Raw genomic sequence first — 16,610 nt, 5'->3', positions numbered from 1 at the left:
GTGGGCGGAAAACGGAGGCGGTTCGGCTCCTGCACCTCTTTGCAGCCCCTAGCCCACGCCGCCGAACCCTCGCCAGAAACCCGCTGGATTGTGAAAGAACCCGGTGGTGGGCGGGGGTGGAACGCTACCCGGGGACTTGGGGAGTGTTTGGCACAGTCTCGGGTACACTAACGTTTCCCCCAGGGGAGTTTTCTTCGCCTCGCAGCCAGCACGAGGTGTCGGAGGTTTTTAGTAACTAACCGCGAAGGCAGTCTCTTGTCCCTTTCTCCAGCTTCAGGACATCTGATCTACATCCTTAAACTTTCTCCTTTTGGTTGAAGTCAGCCGCAGCTTAGCGACCTCGGCTGAGGCCGCGGAGAGCTCGCTGCTGGAAGGTTAACTCAAAAGCTCGGCGCCCAGAGGTCGCCTGAGGCCCTGTGGGTCGAGGCCAGGCGCGCTGTTTGCAGGAGGAATTCCAGGACGACTCTAGCAGGGCACGCAGCCGGCTAAAACAGGCGTTCCCTTCTCCAGACCATATTCCTCATAAAATCTAAAGCCAGATGCATCGCTTGGGCCATGCTCCCATTTCACCTCGAAAGGCGTGGATTTATTTCCAAACTGGACTCCACAACAAGGTGTCTGACGCGGGTTTCAGTGGCGAGCGCAAAAGACAGGGGTTTTGATGGACTCCACAAAGGGATGGCAGTTTGGGCATTTAAGTCTTAACTTTAGCTCAGGCAAAACATTAGTTATGAATGCATGGATTTTTTTTTTTTTACTAAAAAACGTAGAGTGTGTGTATGTGTGTGTGTGTTTTAAAGCGCGTGCTTTTTGTTTAGAAAGAATGGAGGGCAAGACCAACTTCACAATCACAGACGCCCACTTTAACAGCAACACCCCTGGAACCCGATCACGAAAACACGTCATTTGCAAGAGTAAGAAAACTAGTCATATAATAAGACCAAAAGACGAACTTGTTAAACGCAGACCTTTTTATAATCTCTTGAGTCAAAACTAGCTTTTGTGCTGGATATTTTTATTTTATTTTATTTTATTAAGAAATGGGGGAAAGCTAAAAAGAGAGCGTCAGGGTCTATTTCCTAGGTAGCTTGCCTCACTCATATAGAGGGAAAAGAGGATAGAGTGGGCCTTCCCTTTCAGTTAGGGCTTTCTGATGTTTACCAAGAGGGTTTGGGGGTAGAAACATCTGCCTTTCCAGGTTTCGACCAAGAGAACTTCACACGACGCGGCTCTGAAAGGCAAGGCCATTTTTTTTTTTTTTAGTTCTGTGGTTAAATTATTGGCGAAGCCGAGTCTGAACAATGCAAATACGCACAGGACTCCTAGTTTTGGGTTTTACAGAGCAAATGACCTCAGTGCGGAAAGCAAAGCGCCTCTGAGCAGCTGGAAGGGTAATGGCTGTCTGCTAAGTCCTTAGTCAGGTGTGGGTGAGCAGGGCGAGCACTCCAGCAAAGGGTTTCCACTTTCAACTCCCCGAGACTCTGCCGGTCTTTCTCACACTTGCCCAGACCTACAGATACTGCTGCAACAAAGGTGTTACTAAACAGAATAAAGTGTGTGGTAAAGAAAGTATGGGGGTGGGGTGAGAGTGGAAGCTGTTTCAAGGCAGTGTTGTTTCTCTGTGGGGGAAGAAGGGGAAGCGAGGACAGATTTTAGCTGACTAGATTGACACCAGCTGCCATTCCTGAGCGCCCCAGTTGTGTTTGGTTACCTTCACCTCCAAAGATGCCTTCCCTGAACTGCTAAAGTCGGCCCACCCGCCTCTTTGAAACTTGCGGGAGGCCGCCTTTGTCACTGCAATGGCTTCTATGAGAGAAGAGGGATACCACTAGTCTCGTGAAGTCTTTTAAATTGTATAGAACTTTGGTTATTTGCGTGTGGGCGGGATGCTTATCCAATTTCAGCGGGGCAAGAATTCCGTGGGCCTCAAGTCCCAAGAGGCCTTTGCGCGCCCTCGCCTGTGCTCCTGCCTGATACCCTGCTAAGACAACTGCCACTAGAACCCAAACTCGCTCCAGTGTCACACTCCTTTACTTCTGCAGGGTATCAGTCTTCAACGTCGAGACCCAGACCAAACTCTCCATGCAAGATTGATGTACTATCCATGTTCGCTTTTCCGGAGATGGGAGTTTGGGGGGAGGGGGAACCTTCGCAACCTAGGACAGATCCTGGCAACTCCTGGGCTTCCTTCGGGAACAGCTCCCCCACCCCCAACCCCACCTCGGTCAATCTTTGCGACCCTACACTTAGGTCTGCCACCGCTGCCCTGAGGGAAGTGGCTGTGGCTGCTGCGCCTGAAGTGGTTTCGTTTTGATTCCCTTCCCTCCTCTCCGCAGCTAGGAAGACCGTGAATGAACAAAGTGGGGGCGGAAAGCCGGTGTCTTAACAAAATAGCTGAGCCTCTGAGCCTTAGTCTGAGGACCGGGTAGGGCAACCATGACCACGCCTTGACAAACTCTGACCCTTGCAAGGGTGGGAAGGACCAGGAAGCCCTGACTTGTTTACTAAATGCAAAGAATCGTAATTTGTAGCTATTGCTGCAACCAAAGTGTCAAAGAAACGAATTTGCATTCATAAGAGGTTTGTTTTCTAAAGGCTGAGAAAAGAACAGGGTACAAGGACGGGGAGGTGAGTAGCTAGGGCCTTTGGATAAATTGCAGAGGATGGGGAAGAATGAGCTTCTGCCCTAGGCTCTGCACGCCGCCAGGTGTGGGCGACCAAAGCCTACCAGGCCTGCAGTCCCAAACTTTAGAAAGGAAGCAAGTGCTGCAAAAGTTCACTTTACATTGTCTCACTTCCCTCTTTTAGCAAGCACACACACAGCAAACTTGGAAGCCACGTTCTAAGCTTTAGAATCTAAAGTTTCTCCTTAAAAAAAAAAAGAAAGAAAGAAAGAGAGAAAGCAAGAAAAGAAATAGAAATAGAAAGAAAGCGGGCCTAAATCTGGAAAGGTTTCTCAACTCTAGGCAAATCTATTTCCTCCCCAACTCACTCTTGGAAAAGCTCTACCAGGTTTGGACCCACCCTTATACCTAACTTCCAAGCCCCTCACGGGCACAGTAGGTGCCCGTGCTGAGGCGTGGTGGTGGTCCGAACTTGGGGCCGGGGAGTGGGATGGGGGGGAGTTCTTCTAGACTGTTTACCCCTTTCCAGTTGCCGGGAAAGGTCCGACGCGTTTCCTGTTCTCATCCGAGCTTAGCCTTTTTTCCTGAACCAGTGATCTGGTAGCTAATTTATATTCTGATCCTGAAAAGTACAACTGCGTTCTGAAATCAACTACTTAGGAAAGGGAGTAGAAGCTACGGAAGTTAACCACGCTTAGACTAACCACTTATGTTTGGCTTAATTGTAAGGCCTTCCTTTGGTGTTTATCGCACTTTTTGTTTACACCGAGCCCTCCGCCTAGGCTTTAGGCCAGCGGGGCGCTCAGTTTCACTTCGGGGTTTGGAGGGGCCTATCACTTCGTCTTCAGGGTTTAAAGGCAACTTGTAATGGTTTGCCCCAATCACTCCTGTAACCAAAGAGTAAGTCCTCAAGAACGGCGTTCCCTTGTCAAGGGGTCGGATGCGCAAATGCCTGGGGCTTTAAGCAGCTGGGAAAGCGAGAAGGAAGCTAGCGTGAAGCTAGCTGCACCTGCGGATCCAGAGCGTCCGCCCCGCGCTTCCCGCGCCCCGCGCTTTTGCCTGGGAGCTGCTGCGAGCCACCCCCGCACCCCTCACGCCCGTTGGCCAGGGGAGCGAGGCCTAGCAAGCGGACGCCTGCGGGAGCCGCCGCACGTAGGGGGCACAGGGTCTTGTCCAGGCCGTGGGCTTCAAAGCGAGGCCCAAACGCGCGCGCTCTCTGCAAGTAGGGCGGTGGCGCTCCCAGAGACGGAGGGGGGTAGAGACGCCCGAGCGAGCGAGCGGCACGCTCGGGGCCACTCCGCGCGCAAGGCGCGGGTCCGGGGGAAATTCCGCCCCCAACCCCCGTCGAGTGGTCAGAGCGCGGGTCCCCAGGTCGTGCACACCACCCGGGCATGCGACCCCAGCCACGAGCAGGGGAGCGCCGCAGGGCGGAGGCCGCTGCCACGGAACCAGGCGAGCGGCGCACAGCCCCAGGGAGCTGGTTTTCCCGAGAGGGCACGTGACGGGGTTGGCAGCGCTCGGGCCCGGGCGGGGGGAGGGGGAAGTGGCGAGCAGGAGGCCCGGGGGCGGGCGGCTGGCGCGCTGTGTACTTAGGTCGTGTGCTGGGGCTTTTCTCTCCTGGGAGCGGGCCGAGGGGCGGGGGAGGGGCCACCGCTCCGCCTTCTTCTTTTCGCAATGTTGACGCAATCTATAAATAGTGGAACAAAAGGACCAACTTCCTCGGAGCTTTGCTGAAACTGCACAAAAAAATCGAGCTGGGGGGTTCCCTGGTCCCCGATGTTGGGGCGGAGAGCGCGGCGCCCAGGGAGGGGGCGGCGCAGACCGGCCTAGGGGACACCTGGTCGAGCGCAGCCGCCGCTCCGCTCGAGCCCTGCGCTCCAGTGCCCCCACTGGCTGGAGAGCTCGCCCAGACCAGGGGTCTTCCTCCGTCGCTGACAGGTCAGTGCGCACCGCCCCTTTCGACTCAAGGCTGCTTTTCTCCCTCCTCCAGCCTCCACTTTTAGAAGGGAACCGGGGCGGGGGGCGGGGGGTAAGGAAATAGAACGAGGAGCAGCAGCGACAGAAAAAAAAAAAAAAAAAGCAAAGCTGTAACCCCGGCGTGCACGGAGCGACGAGAGTGAGGGGCTCCAGGAGGCGATCTGCGCGTGGCCCCCACGGGAGACGGAGCTGGCAGAGCAGGCGGGCAGATCGGGCCACAGGGTGAGAGGAGGGGGCTCCCGGGAGGCCGTGCTTGTCTCTCGGTCCCCTTTGAACGCAGACTTGCAGAGTCCGCCTGGTCCACGGTGGGAGGAATGAGTGGAGAATTGTCGCCGCCGCCACTGCACCCCCGAGGCCCACGCACCCTGAGCGCCTAAATTTGGGGACAGGGTGGGAGGGGGGGCACCCTGCGCCCAGGGAGCAAGGACCTGAACTCGGGAGCCCGCTGCGTCGCCGTTGGGGAGGGCGGAGCTGGCGCTGTTGACAGCGGTGAGGGAGCAGGGAGGGCGAAAGTTGGGGAGAGGAGGCGGGAGAGGTGGGAGTCTGGTTGAAAAGGGGGGGAGGGAGCGCGCGCGCGGGATTCTGAGGGGCGTGGATCACGTGATGGGCAGCCACCCCCGCTACAGGCTGGCGGTAGGGTGACGTCACCACCCTGCCTGCAGGGGGTGGCACTTCCGTTTTCTTCCCCCCCCCCCAGGCTGCTGCTCCCAAGCTTCTGCACCCTCCTGAGGGTGGGCAATAGTCTGAGGTCATCAGGTGCTTTGGCAACAACCGGGGGTCGAGCAGTGAGGGCTAGGTCTGAAGCTCGAGCCGGGCTGCCCCTCGACGCGCCCCATTGTGTGTGCAGTGGGCGAGGGCGGTGCCGGGTGCCGGGCCCCCCGCGGCTCCCAGCTCCAAAAGGGCGGAGTCTGGCCACTAGCTGGTTCCTGAGTCCAGACTTCGAGATCCCAGCGACTAGGGTCTTACACGCCTGACTAGCCCTCTGGGCGCCTGGTGGTTAGAAGCCAGTTCTATGGCTCTGGTCCATGGCCCAGCTTGATGGGTGTGTGGTCAATCTGTCACCACTGGAGCGACTCGATTCCAGCAGTCCTTAAGAGCTATTTTGAGTAAACTCTGGGTTTTGGTGACTCAGCTCGGTGAGCGGCGCTATTTATAGGTAGATGAGTTAAGAGCGGGGAAATACGCTTCACTAGGATCGGTCCGCCCTATTATAGCAAAGATCTCTATTAAGAAGCAACAATTTAAAGTCTTAGGAAAGAAAAATACTTGATTCTTAGAATCGTGTTGTAAGGAGAAGACTTAGAACAGTGAAAGTGGAACATTTCCCGGAGTAAATGGAGAATTTGGGGACAGTCATGACCATTAACTGGCTTTTGGGTGTAGGTTACTGTCTCTCCTAGACACCTGCAACATAGAATACCCATATTAGAATGATACAAGGGAAACTAAATGCTGGCAAAGTCCCTGCACTATATTCTGTAACAGGAAGGAATGTGTGATATTTATCTAGTGTCAAAAGTCTGGTCTGGTGGGAATTTTATGTTTATCACCCAATTTCTTCCAAGAAAGTACAACAAAAACGTGTGCTTTTCTTCCCTGGTGTATAAATGTACCACTAGTACGTTATTACTTGTTGGGGTGTTATGATTTTAATTTTTACATTCCCACATTCCTTCAGCCTCCGCTTTAGAAATCCAAGAGGCATATGCTATGAGAAAGAGTGTGGGGTTGTCTGTCGGGTGGGCAGAGTTGAGTGAGCTCTCCTAGCCTCTGCAGCTTTCCATAGGTAGTGTCACCTGGGGTGTCTCTTGAAAGAAAGATGGTGACTTCCTCGGTGGTTAGGTCAGCTAAGAATAAAAGTGTCCAAAAGACTACAGAGTACACACTGGGGCCTGCAAGATAGATGTGGGTACTGGTACGGGTGCTGGGTGGGAGTTGAAAAGAGGTGAGAGGGAAGCTGGACAGATGATCAGGGCCTTCATGATTCAGAATAACCATGCTGAGGAATTTGTATTTGTACCTGAATGGGCATTTTTATTTTTTTAGCCTTTTAGGATGAGCAGATATGCTTTGAGAAAAAAAAAAAAGCAATAGGTGGTGGTTATTTTTTGTTTGTTTTTTCCTCCTACAAGTCAACAGAAAAAGCACAGGATTTCAAAGGGTTGCTCTGCTTTGTGATGCCTCAGCTCAAAACCTGCAAGAAGGGAAAACCTCCAAAAGATGTCTGATGGATGTGACAATTGGTCACATAGGCCTTGTGAGGATCTGGGAGGCTTAGAGATGGGATGTAAAAGGATTGTGAGCTAAGATAGAACCTGTTAGAACCACCTGCTATGTACCCAAGAGAAGTCATTAGCTGTTTGAGGTCAAGGGATGCGCAGTCTTGTCTTTGGGTGAGTGGACCTCGGGGTAAACACATTTTTTACACTATGGGGGAACCTTTCCCAGGGAGGTTGGTGTAAAGTCCGGATCTCTGAAGTCACCAAAATATAAGTGGTAGCTAAAGCCATGGGGGAGGCTAAGAGGACCGGGAGGCTAGTTAGCCAGGAACTCCAAGGAACACTCACACTTAGTGCAAGTCTAGAGCAGGAGGAGGCTTTAAAGGACAAGGCTAAGTAAAAGAAATAGTGTCCTTAGTGTCTGGCTGTAGTCCTCCATGGCGCTAATCCTCGGTGCATGGCTATAGTTCTGTAGGCCGTCCATCCTGCTACCCAAAAATAAAGAGAAACCTGCTGCTTCCTTCATAAGACCAAAAAGAGCCAGGCATGATGCTTAGTGCCTGTAATCCACTCAGGAGGCTGAGGCAAGAGGACTACTGTGATCTCAAGACCGGCACGCAATACAGACTATGACTGTCTCAAAAACAATGGGACTGGAAAGACTTCCGCTCTTAGTGGAGAGGAAAGCGTAAGAGTTGCATGTCCTTTTCCCATTTTCACAGTAAATGCTAAGTCAACACTTACCAGGTAAATGATTGGCTTCATATATCTAAAGAACTAAAAGTAACACTCATATCAGGGTAAATAAAATGTCCTTTATAACCTGGCATCTCTTACAGTTTGCCTTAAGCTTCTATTACTTATGTATCTTTGGTGTTAGATTAAATTTGCTTCTCTTTTAGAGATAAAAATAGTGACTGGGCTATTTTAATAATTAATATTTCTCTTAAGGCAACTCAGATTACTTTTCTAGTTGCATAATTATATTTACGAGTCAAAGCCCTATACAGTCATGCTACACACATTTTAAAATAAGTACATTGCAGGGCTGGAGAGATGGCTCGGCTGTTAAGAGCATGTGTAAGGTCTTCCAAAAGACTGGAGTTTGCCTCTCAGCACCCATGCTGGGAAAATTGCCTGTGACTCTGATTCCAGGGACACCTGGTACCTCTGGCCACTGTGGCACCTGCACGCACATATGTGCACACTCGCACACACACACAAATACAAATAATTGAAAATAGCAAAAATCTTTAAAAAATAAATACACCCATATAGTGAGAAAATATGAGTCTTTTGTAGATCACTTGATGGGTTTTTTTTTAAGTAGCTTCTTAAAAAATCCTTTTTAAAGTTTCGTATACAGCAGTGATTTTTATTTTTTAATGGACACAGCATTCGCATTACATTAACATACTTTGTTATCAGGCCCCAAACCTTCTGACTTCTCTGTGATGTCACAGCTGCCATGGAGGCAGCCCAGAGGAACTGAAGTAAACACTTTCAGATGACATAATGCAGCCCTGAAGGAGGAACAACCTCAACCAAACCCTACCCTATATGCAGCTTTTCCATGTGCTGGAGTGCTTGCAACCTTGGTGTGATGGCTAGTCTTGGTTGTCAACTACACCTGGAATTAACTAAAACCCAAATGGCTGGGAACGCCCGTGAGGGATTTTTTCTTAATTAAATCATTTGAGGTGAGAAGACCCACTTCTAATCTGGATCTTTGAGATAGAAAGATATACATCTAATCCAGATATTCTGGGATGAGATCTACCTTTAATCTGGGCCACACCTTCTACTGGCAGCCTATAAAAAGAACCTGAAAAACGGAAGCTTGTTCTTGCTCTCCTAGCAAGTCAGTTCCTTCTCTGGCATTAGACCAGCTGAGACATTTAATCTTGTGGACTGAACAACTACTGGATTTGTGGATCTTCCATTGGTAAACAGCCATTGTTGGCCTAGGTGGACCACAGCCTATAAGCCATTCTATATATACACATATCATTCTGAAGTTCTGTTCCTCTAGAGAACCTTGACTGATACAGATTTTTAGTACCAGAAGTGAGTCTAGAGCAACAAAAGTATACAGATGAGTTTTGTTTTTTTTTAAGTATCTGGATTTAGGCTTTCTAATTTGCCAACGAATTACTGCAGCCTCTCCTGGAAACTCCGAGATTACTGAAAGCCTGTGGTGTGAACTATTTTACAAGCTTAAGGAGACAAATGTATTTGATTATCTTGATTGACCAGTTGAGAGAAGCAACAGATTTAGTGAGTCTGTACATAAAACTGGAAAAATGAGGATGCGGGTTGGTTGTTCCTAGCATCTCCGGATAAATCGACAAAGGAAAGGAATGAGCTCTGTGATTAAAAAACAACAACAACAAAGACATTAACCAACATCTAGCATTTTGAAATCTGTTGGAGGAAAATGAACCCAGTGATAAAATGGTCAGCTCCAATGCACAGAAGCAGTCTAAAGGTTTATAAGTGCGCCCTGGAAGTGAATCTTCTCTCCAGCAGCCATTACAGCTCCCATTATAGAAAATCAAACTGAAGCCCTCGTCATAAGGTTAGCCAAATTACAATGAAAATTCAAATCATAGCATTTGGAGGATATCAGCTGTTAAAGTAAGGGCATTAACTGGTAAAGCATGGATCGATCCTGTAACAAGGGGAGGAGCTGTATGGGAATGAGAGGATCCTATTGAATCTGAGATCTCTGAACCCTGAGATTCTCCAGGGTTTTATCTCACCTGAAGTCTGCAGCCTCAGCAGATGTACCCCTGCCCTCTCTCCCACCCCCTGAAATACTGCCTTCCCCCTGAAATACTGCCTTTTCTGACTTTGACTAGGGAAATTAACGCTTCGTCATCTGGTAACCCAGCAGTGAGTTTCTCTGAGAAAAATGACAGATGAGACATTACTGCTATCCCTCAGTACCCACCAATAGCTGCCTCTAGATCCATAGCCAATTAAGACTAAGCAGGCCCCAGAGAGGAGCTAGAAAGTAGTCCATGAGGAGGGGCACTATACTACTAAAGAGCTGAAGGAGTGTTAATTTATTCAGGCAGAGATATGGAGGATATGTGTGGGAATGGATTTCAAGGCGTTGGATAATGGTGGAAAGAATGTAAAACTGGACCCAGAGTTTATTAATATGGGCCCAGTGGGTTGAGATTCTAGTTTAATATGGGAGTAAGCCAGTAAGCAGCACCCTTCCTTGGTCCATGCATCAGCTCCTGCCTCCAGATTCATACCCAATTTGAGTCCCTGTCCCAACTTCCTTCAATGATAGATTATGATAGTGTAAGCAAAATAAGCCCCTTTCCCCCCAACTTGCTTTTTATCAAAGCAATAGTAACTCTAACTAGGGCACCTGGCTATAGAATGACTGCACATTAACAATAACACAAGGGCTGGAAAGATGGCTTAGCAGTTAATAGCACTGACTGCTCTTCCAAAGGTCTTTGAGTTCAATTCCCAGCAACCATTTGGTTGCTCACAACCATCTGTAAATGGCATCCAATACACCCTTCTGGTGTGTGTCTGAAGACAGCTACAGTGTACTCATATAAATAAAAATAAATAAATCTTTTTTAAAAAATACTTTACAAAAAACAATAACATGAAAGGAAACCGGAAGTGGGGCCATCTAGTTCTTGATGACTCAATGTCTCAGATGGAGTAAGAATTGAGGAAATCATTTCAAAGTAGCTATCTAATGAGTGTTTTTCTTTTTTTAACTGAGTTCAAGTCTACAAACTGAGTTGCAGAACAACCAGGACTACACAGAGAAACCCTGTCTCAATTAAAAAAAAAAAAAAAAGGAGAGAGGGTATAACACTATACTACAGTAAAACTGGCACACTAAGGGTCTTAGTTCCTTTTCTATTACTGTGTTAAGGCTCTGTGACCAAGGCAAAATCCTTATTTGTGACTTACAATTCCTAAGAGTTAGGCTCCATGGCCATCATGGCACGAAGCATGGCAGCAGGCAATCAGGCATGGTGCTGGAGCAGTAACAGAGAACTCATTATTGAGACACAATCAGGAGACAGGAAGGAGGGAGAATGAGAGACTGACAGACACATGGACACACTGGGGATAGCTTGGGCTTTTCGAACCTCAAACCTCACCCCCAGAGAGACACCTCCTCCAACAAGGCCATACCTTCCAATCCTTCCCCAAAAGTTCCAAGAACTGGGAACCAATCATTCAAATATATAAGCCTTTGGGGGCAGTTCCTATTCAAACCACACTTACAGCTAAAAGCAACAAGTCAAGTGTATGGCCTAACTGTTCATTAAATAGAATAATTCAAACTCTTTGTGTTATTTTTCTTTACCTTTCTATGGTAAAGAAATCTTTCTATGGGCTAAAGAATCCAATTTGGAGTATTTGTAGTATATGTTCCCATGCATGTGCATGTAGAATTCAGAAGAAAAATGTTTAGGTATTGTATTTTGCTCTCGTCCTTGGCTTTTGAGACAGTCTCTCACTGAACCTGAAGCTTGCTATTTTGACAAGATTGGCCAGCCAGCAAGTTCTAGGATATATGTCTCCAAGTACCAACACAGGAGTTAGAGACAGTGCCGGGTGTGGTCATGCCAAGTTTCATGTGGTTCTGGGGGTTCAGCCTTGGGTCCTCTTGCTTGGATAGCAAATGTTCTTGTTTGCTGAGCCATCTCCTCAGCCCCTGTGGTTTATTTTGTTTTAAAGGAATATTTCCAAGGTCAACTAAGATACATATTTTTTATCATGTGAGCACTTGCTTAAGTTAAATGTAAGCCTTGATGTGTTCATTATGAAGATGACCAAAAATTCATGGATGGAGTTTGAAGAGAAATTATTGATCATTTAGGAAAATATTTCTGTGCCACAAATGACCTTAGTTACTAAATATTGAAAGTAAAAATAGTGCTATTATCTATATATTTCAAAATTAGAATCACCTTCATGAAAAGTATGATTATAAGATGTTTTATATTTAGTTCTTTTGTGTAACCTTAATTTTATTGGTCATTTGGCTTTGATCTATGTTCAGATGCTATTTTTGCCATATGTACACACACACATATACATATAGAATGTAATGCTTTTATGTGTGTATGTTCAGATGCTATTTTTGCCATATATACATATATACACACACACATAGTAATGTTTTTATGTGTGTATGTGTTTCTGTGTGCCGTGTACCATGTAGAGGTCAGAGGACGGCCTGCAGGAGTCCAGCCCCTTCCTTCCACCGTGTGGGTCCCAAGGATCAGACTGAGACATCAGGCTTGCCTCAGTCACCTTTGCCCACTGAACCAGCTTGTTGACTGCTTTTCCCATTAACTCCTGGTGGTAGTCACTTAGATAGTTTAGGGTTCTGCTACCTTTGATGAAAACTGCAGATATTTTTTATTTCCTGATGAATAATTGCTTAGCGGAAGGATAAGATCAGCTTGATGTCTTCCTTGCTTGTGAGTGACTGTGTCTTCTGTCCAGAGGTCTGAAAAGGTTTTCCTTCCTTCCTTCCTCCTGAGCATCTGCTTATCCACAGTGAAGTATGGGTGCACATGCCTATAATCCCAGGTCTAAAGGTGTGCAGGCCGGAGGATCTGGAGCTCAAGGGCAACATCAGCCTGGCCGACGTAGAACCTTATCTCACTCAAACAACAAAAATAGCTTAACCAGGATATGCCTCCGATTTGAAGATTATATGCCCATTTGTTTAAGCATTTTCTGCAGATACAGTTTGTTCACTAGTTTGGGAAATGCTCTTCTGTTACATTCTTGAGTGCAATTTTTTATTTCACTTGTCGCGTTATGTAGTAGATGAGTGCTTATATAGTGTGTCTTTTTGTCTCACTTGGATAGTGTCTTCCTTGTAGTGACTTTGGTCTGTTTCCTACAGTATTTGTTTCAAGTCCTGCAGCTCCTTAACTCTACCTGTTTCCTGGAACTTACTGAATACCTTAACTCTGAGCCAGGCACCTTTGCCTCTATAAAGTTTATATTATATTGCAGTGAGGAAACAGCTTAGTGTGGCAGGGAGTGGGGCTGAGACAACCCCAGATTAGAAACTAGAAAGCAGGAGATACTTCCAGTACTTCTCAGCCTGTGGATCTAACCCCCAGGGGCCACACATCAGACATCCTGCATATCAGATGTTTACATTACAATTCATAACAGTAGCAAAGTGACAGTTATGAGTAGCAGGGAAAATCATTTTATGGCTGGGGGTCACCACAACATGAGGAACTGTATTAAAGGGCCCCAGCATTAGGAAGGCTGAGAAGCACTGCTTTCGATCGAGTTGTTAGAAGGCTGTAAGTCTGACTTTGAAAAGAGACCTGAATACAGAGAGGAAGTGAACCTGGCAAAGACCCAGGCATCTTAGATACAGAGAATGGTGTCTACAAAGGCCCTGTGGGAGAGCACTGTGTGCAAGGCAGGGAGGAGAGCCAGTCTAAGTATCTTGCTCGGTGATATAGTGCTTGCTTCCCAGGCCATGCATAAGGTTCAGGCCTCATAACAATAATAGTAATTTTTTAAGAAGCCAAATGAGTTAAAAGGGAAAAGATGGAAGGGTATAGAAAAAGATGGGTTTAATCACAAAAATCGTAGGCCATGGCAAAGTTTGCGTTTGGTTCTAATTGTGAGAAGCATGCAGGTGGCCTCTGCTGAGTAGGAACCGCGCACAGAGCAGAAAGAGTTGTATCTCTCCTGGAGCGGTAGCACACACCTTAGTCCCAGCACTCAGAGGCAGGACATAGGCAGGAGACTCTCCACGCCTGTGTGGGACCAGCTCCTGGGGAAGTGAACCGCACTGCATGGAGTTTGACTGCACTTACTCCATTGCCAGACACTGCTCTAAGGGTGGGAAAGCACAACCTGGGATGTGGGAAAGCTGAAGCCGGTATTCCTGGGCACCCAGTAGATGCCTGGGACCCACACAGAGGAGTCAGGAACAAAGCGTGGGGGTCCACCGGCCACTTGGAGGCCAGGATTGTTGGGGGCCCTTGGGATGAGGATGGAGTCTAACCTGGGACCAGGGCTGGGAGCTCTGTGGTGATTATCCTTAGCTTGACTGTGGTTGGCTAGAGACCTTCTACAGGCAATGGTTCTCTAGGCAAAGGCTTTCTCCATGCTCCCCCCATGGCCACCGTGATAGATGAGACAGCCCTTGGTTCCACATTATTTATTGGTTGTTGTTAGTGGAAAATGGATGCATACCAACTTCTCAGGATGGACTAGAGATTAATTACCTTTTGCAGGGCCTCTAGGTACCTCATTAGCATGGAGAACTCTGTTCTGGGCCTACATAACCACAGGTCACAGCTCCTTATGTGGGAAGTGTGGCATGTGTTCCAGGCCAGGAGTTCGGCAGGGAACAGGGAGCTGTCTACCATCTCAGGTATGTACTCTGAGTTTCCGGGAACTCAGACCCATTCTACCAAGTTTCCTGGCATGGTCCACTGTCTCACAAGTCTGAGGCCAGTCTGTTTACATAGTAAGTTCTAGACAAGCCAGGGCCACATAGTGGGCAATGTCCCTATCTCAGGGCAGGGGATGGAAGGAGAAACATTTGTAAGACTAACAAAATAATGGAGCAACCTGTGTTAGCAGTTACTATCCTCTTGCTACTAAGAAACCATGGAGAGATGCGAGGGGGAGGTGCCAGCCACTTGCCACCCTGCACCTGAGGACAGCTGAGGTGATCCTTCGGGGGACTGTAACTGAAGCAGTGTTTATAGGTTCTCATCCCTCTCCTGACTCTCCCTCTGCCTCTCCTTATTCTTGACTGATAGAACAGAAGGAATTCTGTTGGAGATATGGAATTAGGTTTTTGAGAGCACCACCCACAGGAACACAGAAACAGATCTCAAGAGGGTTGTTGCTGAGAGGTGACAGTAAACTGCCACAACGAGGAGTTGATGGTTTCAAGTTTGTTTGCTTTTTGACCTAGCCACTTGACTACAATTGTGCAGCTTATTGATATCTAATAAGATATAAAAGAAATATGAATTATAAAAGAAGCAGGATGTGTCTTAAATGTGCTAGTTTGGAGGTCTTTATTACATTTAAGTGGAGTTGCTGGCCAAACCAATGAGTTAGAATCTAGAACTCAACAGAAGTATCAGGGACAGAACACAAGTTCTAAGACTCCTAAGAGCATAGATACCATAAAACATAAAAATAGCAAATGTGGGTGAGATGACCTTGGGGGAAAATGAATCCCCACAAACAAGGGAAAAAAGATATGGAAAAATTATATGCCTGGGGGCTCCCCAACATTCATGAAGAAGAAATTATCTAGAAGAGAGTTTGTAATGGTTACTTTTCTATTGTTACAATAAGACACTGTGACCAAGGCAGCTCATAAAATTGCTTAATTGGGCTTAAGTTCCAGAGGGCTAGAATGCATGGTGGCAGAGCTGAAATAAAGCAGGTAGCAGGAACAGCTAAGAGCTTACATCTCAAACTGCAGGCACTACGGACGGATGGATGGAAGGAAGCTTTTGAAACTTTAAAGCCCACCCCAGTGATATGCCTCCAATAAGACCACGCCTCCAAATCCTTTCAGACAGTTCCACCAACTGGGGACCATGCATTCAAATGGGCATGCCTATGGGAGCCATGCTCATTCAAGCTACCACATTCTACTGCCCTGTCCCCAAAGTTTCTTGGCCATATCATAATGGAAACTACATTTAGTCCCATTTTTAAAATCTCCATAGTCTTTCAGTGACAGTCTCAACACTGTTTAAACTGTTTAAAAGTACAAAACCCAATATTTCTTCTGAGACTCAAGACAATCTCTTAATTGCATCCCCCATCAAAAAAGTTAATTACATGCTTAAAACATACGGTGGCACTGAATATACATTACTGTTCCAAAAGGGAAGAACCTGAGTGTAGTGAGGACATACTGGCCCAAAACAAGACTGAACCCTATCAGAGCAAGCTCTGAATCGGGTAGCTCAGTGTCCAGTGTTAAAAGACTTAAATGATTCTACCCCTCCGGCTTTGCTGCCTGTAGTGTACCCACTCCCTACCTTCCCGGTCTCTTACCCTCCTTTCTTGGACTGGTTCCACTCCTTGTGCGAAGCTCTCCTTGGCTTGACTGAACTTCATTTTCTTTTTTCAGGTTACTGTCTATGTAAGAATGTAGGGGAAGAGGGAGTATGCTCCATCAGTAAAAGTCCTTACCCTGAAAGCATGGAGACTTAGCTTTACTCCCCAGAGCCCCATATTTAAAAGGGCTGGGCATATCTACACTGGTGCTTGCTAGCAGCAGAAGTCTAGCTAAATGGGTGAGCTCCATGTTCGATGAGAGACCTTGTCTCAAAACAAACAAAGATAGAAAAGGAGAATAAAGTGAGAAGTAACAGAGAAAAATAGTGGCAGCCTCCATACTCACAAACATGTGAGACATACACACAATATACCAATATAAAAGGAATACGGCAGAGAAGAGGTCCTAGTGCTGTTATATATTATTATTATTATGGCTACCATTTACAAAATACAAACCAGGAGGAGTGCTAGACACTAGCACTGTTGCTAAAACTGTAACAATCCTATAAGGTAAGCACTGTCAGAGGTTATTTCCACAAGAAACCCATTTTTTTTACTGGTAACATCAGATCACAGAATCTTACCTGAAGCTGACATTTAACCAAAATAAAGAAGGTAATAAGAAATTTTCTTAGCCGGGAGTGGTGGCGCATGCCTTTAATCCCAGCACTCGGGAGGCAGAGGCAGGCGGATTTCTGAGTTCGAGGCCAGC

General features: G+C 47.2%; 2 long non-coding RNA genes across 3 annotated transcripts in view; one reads left to right on the top strand and one right to left on the bottom strand.

Annotated features, from left to right (window-relative positions):
* The window catches only part of LOC110309289, a 52,067-nt gene that overhangs the window by 13,978 nt on the left and 21,479 nt on the right, over nt 1–16,610 (bottom strand). The window lies entirely within an intron of this gene.
* Nucleotides 4,273–16,610, top strand: part of LOC110309290 — a 52,137-nt gene continuing 39,799 nt past the window's right edge. For both annotated transcript variants that reach the window (XR_003834781.1, XR_003834780.1), the window contains exon 1: nt 4,273–4,562. This is a non-coding gene — a long non-coding RNA (uncharacterized LOC110309290). The remainder of the gene's footprint in view (nt 4,563–16,610) is intronic.

Source organism: Mus caroli, chromosome 14 (genome assembly GCF_900094665.2).
Source record: "Mus caroli chromosome 14, CAROLI_EIJ_v1.1, whole genome shotgun sequence".
Taxonomy (NCBI): Eukaryota; Metazoa; Chordata; class Mammalia; order Rodentia; family Muridae; genus Mus; species Mus caroli.
This window is presented reverse-complemented; position numbering and strand designations above follow the sequence as displayed.